Source organism: Natrix helvetica, assembly GCF_964273705.1.
Source record: "Natrix helvetica genome assembly, chromosome: 1".
Taxonomy (NCBI): domain Eukaryota; kingdom Metazoa; phylum Chordata; class Lepidosauria; order Squamata; family Natricidae; genus Natrix; species Natrix helvetica.
The window spans coordinates 30,509,565-30,516,483 of NC_138548.1; positions in this window are offsets into that span (position 1 = coordinate 30,509,565).

Here is a 6,919-nt window from a genome sequence, read left to right on the forward strand (position 1 = left end):
GATCGCCGGAGGTAGGGGATTCGAGAGACGTTGGTCGGCTGAGTTTGGCTGTTTTACTTACAAACGTTTCCTTACTAGGTAACATCCGCAGGGCTAAGACCAAGTTTAGGTAACGAAAGATCAGGAAGAAACCAACCAAACGCAGAGATGCGCCAAGCGACCCCTCATCTCAACCCTGAGCTACAAGTATTCTCCTTTAAAGATGGGTGCCTGAGGGTCATTGCTGCCCCCCAGGCCCAAGTAGAAGCTGTCCCTCCTCCCACGTGCAATCCCAACAGCGAGGCTTCTCCATTGGGGTTAATGGCCGCGTTCTCCCCACCCCCACCCCCTTTTATTAATTGACTCCTTGTTTGGATAAAGTCCGTAATCTTCTCCTCGACGGCACCATTAAAACCAGGTTGCCTTTTTTTTCAATTAAGAGCTGCTTTGCATCCCCACCCCCACCCCGACCGTCCATTGTCCTAAGGATAATACATGATATTTCCACTGTTCTTTCTCTGCCTCCTTCCCCTCCCCCAGGCCAAAATAATGGGCCATCCTACGTTTTCATTAGACCTGATTGGGGGGGGGAGGAAGACCAAGAGGGGAGGGAGGGTTGCCTGAACTAAATGCCCAGGCCTTGTTGGGTATTATTAAAGCACGACGCTTTTAAATAAATTGGAATTTCATACAATATAAGCCCGGGGAGCAGTCGATGTGTCCACAGCAGCTTCTTTCAGATTAAAGCGGAACATTATATATCACAGAACTTGGTGGTTGATGTTTTTTTTTTCCTTTTAGTCCCTTGATTGGAACCGAGGAGGGCTGGGGCGGGAGTGGAAAAGGGCGGATGATTATTTTGTTCATTTGTTTATTCGATATACACCCCGCCTTCCTGCGCTCCAACTTCCCTCCACACTGAGCTACCATTCTCCAATAAACTTCGGCGGCCGTGGTAGTGATGGCTGTTTTTTCCCCGTTTTTTTCTCCCTCCCAGCTCGGTTTAAGTCTGCATACATTAAATGCCAGAGAGACGAAGCTCTTGAAATTGTCTGTCTGTCTGTCTGTCTGTCTGTCTCTCTCTCTCTCTCTCTCTCTCTCCCTCCCTCCCTCCCTCCCTCCCCTCTCGGGTTTTGGGAGAACAAGTCGACCGCTTAGGTCAGGCAGAAGCCCGGGATAAATTCGAAAGATCGAGCCGCGCTTCTTTGTGATTGTGATGGTTTTTGTTGTGGTGGTGTTGGACGAGGGCGTTTAGATTTAGATTATTATTTTTTTGTCCAGCCAAACCAGACTGTCAAATTTAAAAAAAAGTTTCTTCCCCCAATGTTTATAGACCAATTAAGGAGGCCTGTCTTTCCATGATTTTGTAACATTCAACCCTCTGTTCTGTTAGGAAAGGAAGGACCGAATCCCGACCCCCCACCATCAATTCAAGATACATTTTTTTCTGGTGTAGAAATGTAAAGAGATGGGAGAAAGGGGCTTTCCCCTTTCCCTCCTGTGCAGGACACAAATGGGATTATTCCCTACTTTGCCGTCCCTACATGTAGTTATTTTTTTTAAAGCAACGTTAATTTCCTTTTTCGAGTCAAATATTTTGAAAATCTTTGATGAAGAGAAATGAGAGAAATAATTTGTGAAGGTGTAATTTGGAAATGCAAAAGAAAAAATAACAACAACAACAACCCGAAACAGCCCTTTCCGGGAAAAAATGGGAAAGAAAACAAAGCGAAGGTCTGCTAATGCTTTGTGCATCTCTGTTTGTTATCTTTGACACCCCTTTGTCACTTTTTACACTTCAGTCTGCTTTTTTTTAACTCCTGGAAAGTGAGATTTTGCCTGTGTGTCGAAGTAAATGCACCCCTCTGATCAGAAGCTTTTAAAAAGCAACACACACAGACACACACATACAAACATCTTTTCTTCTGATTAAAACCTTATCCCATCTCACCCCGGATTATATGATATCGATTCTCCAAATAATTGATGGGGCCTAATTAAAAATCTGAAGAAAGGAGGAGGGAAAGTTCTTGGACAGACCTTTCTCATAAAACAGGGTAGTGGGCTTTTTTTTCTTAAACAGGAAAAGAAAGCTTGGGGAAAGTAGCAAACGAAAATATTTAGAGGCGATTGAAAACTCCTTCACTGGGTAGCGTTGGTGTCTTTCTCACCGCTTCTGCTTATTCGACTGAGGCTAGTTTCTTCTTTCTCTTTCTTTCTTTCTTTCTTTCTTTCTTTCTTTCTTCCTTCCTTCCTTCCTTCCTTCCTTCCTCCTCCCCCTCCTCCTCCTTCTTCTCCTTCTATCTATCTATCTATCTATCTATCTATCTATCTATCTATCTATCATCTATCTCTCAATCTCTCTCTCTCCCTCTCCCTTTCTTTCTTTAGCTACGAAGTTTAGAGACCCAGGAAAATCCGAGGACCGTGCGGGTCATTTTTTTTTATTTCGGGTTTGGATTCTCCTGAAGGATTGTGTCAAATGCGGGACGGGGAGAAAAGGGTGGGCAGAGGAAGGGGTTATGCCCCATCGGTGTGAAAACTCCCCAATCCATAGTTGCCTGGCCATTTGATAGGGCCAACTAAAAAGGTCACGAAATAGTGTGCGAGTTTTCAGAAGCCCTTTCCAAGTTAGTGATAAAAGAAAGTCACGGGTCAAAAAAAAAAAGACGCCAAAACTGAAGCCGAATGTCGACCGCGGGGATCCCACGGCTACACACTTGCACCAAGAAGAGAGATTCATTCCTCGGTTGGTAAGCCCCTACCAGGAATCTGTGGAATATCTTTCTCTAGTCAACCTGCCCGTTTCCCAGCCAAAGTCCACTGAACGGAGCTCTGAAGTGCCTTCAATCCTTGAAGTTTTCTCCTACTTTTTCTTCTTTAGGACCTCGATCTTGAACAAAGTTTCCTCCACTTTAAGCGCTTCATCCCTGCTTTGGGGGATCCAGTCTTCAACTGTTTTTTTTTTACGGCGCAGCGGGGGTGGATGGGGAAGGCGATCTCTTTCTGGTTCCTTGAAAATCCAGCTTGAAATCAGAGCCAGGGTGCTTACATCTCGGGAAGCGTGGGCAGCAGGGAGGTAGGAGGAGTGGGGCTTGAGGCAGGGTCGGTAGCGTGGCGAGGCAGACCTGCTCCTTGCGCGGCCGTAGATGCCCCTCACTGTCTCCCATGGGGCCTTGAACGTACAGCGAGTGCACCGCTGCCGGGGGCGGGTGGGGGGCAACCATCTGCGCGCTGCCCACCCTTTCCACGCCGCTCCGAAAGAAGGAAGGACGAAGGGGGTCAAAGAGAGAGGCTGGACTGGAGAAGGGATGGGACTTGGGACCGAAGTAAAGGCTCTCTCCACCGTTGATACAAACACGGTGGATTCCACCAATGTTGGAATAGTGCTAAGCAATCATATGAGGAGTCGGGGTGGGAGTGGGGACTCGGGGGAGGGAGAGGGAAAGGTGGTGGGAGAAAATCGTTCAGGATGCGCCCCCATCCCGTCCCCCCCTCCTCCCAAGCAGAAATTTTCCCTCTATCCCAAATCTCCGGATGGGTGATAGCTAGGAAACCCACGCAAGTCCAAGAGCGCTGGGGGGGGGGGGAGGCAGATCGGTCGTTCCTCCCCCCTCCCATTTCTGGTAACTCCTCGCCTTCCTTCAGCTCCTTGCCAGCTTCCAAAGAAAGAAACGTGGGGTCGGCAGGCACCTCAACTTCAAGGAAGGTGGAACCAACTTCCCTTTGCCAACTCTCTTGATAAGGAACACCCCCCCCCCAGACACACACACACGCACACACACCACTTTGGTTTGCCATAGTATCTCTTGACCTTTCCTAATCCCTAATTTACGGTATTGGAGTTAGAAAGCAAGCATAGAAAGAACCCAAATTGGCCGCTGCTCCGGCTGAAAGGGAGAAATCATTGTCAGCTTCAAAGCCCTTTGACCGCGCAAAAGTTCCCGAGTCGGTGGCAAGTCCCCATTCCCGGAATATAAGTGGAGCACGGAAAATTGTTGCGAACATGCTCCGAAGAGGAGTGAATGGGGAAGGCAGCGGCGGAGAAAAGTGCATATTTCACTGACAATTCCTATTTTCTAGGGGAGGGGACGTGTCTCCCCCCCCCCAACCCCACTTCCAGTTTACCGCAGACTCAGAGCAGATTACGAAGTCGAGGAAACTCCCTCCTTTCTCAAGGGGGGGGGACCCGTAAAGATAATTGGGAAGAGTGTGGGAAAGTACTGAGGGGGGGGGGGTGTCCGCAGGGAGAGAAAGAGGATGGGTGAGTGGAAGGCAAGGTAGAAAAAGGAGAGAGGGGGGAGGGAGGGAGGGAGAGAAGAGCCGGTCTCTTAAACAGCTGGCGGGACGGAGAATGGCAAAGTAACTTACTTCAAAGAAGGTGGGAGCGCTCTCCCGTTCCCAACACCGCAGCAGCGCCAGAGTTGGAGCATTATTCCAGTTCCTTCGGATCCGAATTCGGTTTCAGCTGGGACTGTAAACAGTTTCCAAGTGGACCGGGTGGGGGAATTAGAAACGCGTTTGAGGAGGAATCCGGATGCATCCTTTTCCCCTCCTCCCCCATCCCCAAAAATCTCACGTTTCGGTGGAGGAGAAAAAAACACCACACACACTAGGATCCGCGAGAAATCTGCAACTTTTCTTTTAGCTGTAAAAGCCCCGGAGGTGTGAATGGCCATTCCTCAAAAAAAAATAAAAAATCAAAGTTGGTTCTGATTCCTGTAGAATGCACACCCACAGTTCCCCCCCTCTCTTCTCCCCTTTCTCTTCCTTTCAGGTCCATTCTTTTTCCCTTTCTTTCCTTCTTTTCTTCCTCTCTGCTTCCCCTCCTTTTTTTTCCTCTGAAGAGCCCTATGGACGCCACTATGGCTAAGCTAAAAGGGGGGAAATTTCACTTTGATAGAGCCGTGTTCCCAGCCACTGGGTTTTAAAACCTAAATCTATATTCAAATCTGGCTGAAGGTGTGTTCTGGGATTTATGAAAGCCTCTTAAAGGGGTAAATTTACCAAACCGTGACAAAATCATCGCGATCTTGCTTTTTTAGACATCTGGAGTGGAGGGAGAATTTTAAAGAGGGACCTGTTGTTTATTTAAGGCGCACAAACGCCAACAATCCGTTTTCCGGCCCGGCTTTATTTCGTGGCCTCGCGAGAATGGCAAGTCCCTGGACCAGGGGGCCAAAGGGTCGGAGAAAAGCGGCCTGTGTGTTTTATGGCTCCCTTTCGCCGCCTCAAACCGCAGCCACGCAAGGACCCCTCTGCAATTTCAGCAGGACATAGTTAAGCTTCTGTAGACAGATGTGGGCATGTATATGTGTGCTTGTGTATACCCTATATATATATATCCATATTGTGTGTGTGTGTGTGTGTGTGTGTGTGTGTGTGTTTTCCCCCAAAAGTATTTATTTACAATTAGGGGTGCGAAGTGGCCTCCAGTTTCATTTAGTGCCCCTTCTCTCTCACACACACACACACCATCCTCGCTTTCTCTTGTCCCCTCCCTTTCACTTTCTCTCTCTCCCCAGATCTCCTCCCTGAAGTTTTCCTTCTAGCCTGGCTGGCTTTTCCAAGTCCCATTTTCGGGGCCAAGAGAAAGCTCCTCACTTCCAAGAAAGAAAGAAAAAACTTATAAGTAGCATCAGAGAGTCCCGCGCACCGAACAGCGTGTCTAAGGCGGAACTTTAATAGACTTCGTTATAAGTACTCGCAGATACAGACGCGTCAAATACAAGGAACGCAACAAGCAGCCCAACCGATCCCTCTCTGCCCCCCCCCCCTTACTGTGATCCTAATGAATCGCAGGAGCTCTTCGGAGCTGAAGGCGGACTAGGAGAAGAGTCTCCTTACCCAGAGCTGGCAATGGGGGTCGGGAGGAAGCGGTCCAAGCGGTCCGGGCCGAAAGGGTTGGGCAGGAAGCAAATCACCCGCGCCCGCCGCCCTCCGTTTCTTGAGGAAAATCAAGGCAAGGGTGTGCCGGAGGCTTTTGCCCCGGGAATCCAGTCACAGGACTTTCCTGCTCTCTCTGCCGCGAAATTGTCTCCTGTCCCCGAGCCGTGGCGTGGTAGATTTTCGGTGGCAGTTTGGAGAGATGGAAAGAGCCCGCCAAGAAAATAGAGCACTCAAAAGCAAAGCATCCGAAGGAAAAGAAAGGAAGGGAAGGGAAAGAAGGAGGAAAGAGAGGAAGGAAACTACTAGGCAGTTTGCGAGAATTAATTTATTGCGGTGGGAAAGTCGTTTGCTTGAGGCAGGGCCCAGCCAGGAATTAACATAAAGAGGAGATTTAACAAATTGCCTGAATGCGAAGAAAAGTCTTTAAGATCCCGAGAGGAGCCAGAGGAGGACTCATTCGTCCTGAAACGCAGCCCTTCAGCCCGGCCAGAGAAGTTCACACAACTCAGACTAACGGCTACACCCGGAGAACCCTCCTTGGCGCGTAACCTTGGTTGGCTTCTTGCGACTTTAGAGGGCTGGGTCAGCCTGGCCTTTCTTGTTCATTTCGAAATATAGCACGGACGGACCCAAGAAACGAGTTGATTCAGTAAGGGTTATTATTACAAGCGCCTTGTGTGAACGCAGCTATTAACATTTGACGTTTTGAATGAACGGGCTTCAAACTTAGGGAGGAATGAATGTGTCCAAGCAGAGGGGGGGGGGAGCAGATTTCCTCCCTCCATTTTAGGAAGAAGAAGAGGAGGAGACCTCCGGGATCCGAAGTCGATTTAAATCGATTTCGTTTCCTCAAATCCTGTTTCAAGGACCTCGGGGTCTATATCTATAACCAAGCCTCGAGTCGTGGGAATGGCTCAGGTTATCCGTGGAAATCTCTCTGGTTCTCGAAATGCCTCGTAACGCCGAGGCTACTCGGCTCTCCCCGACGGGACGCGCCGATCCCCCCCCCCAAGGCAAGGGGGTTTCTGTAGTTTGTGGGAAGGGGAGACCC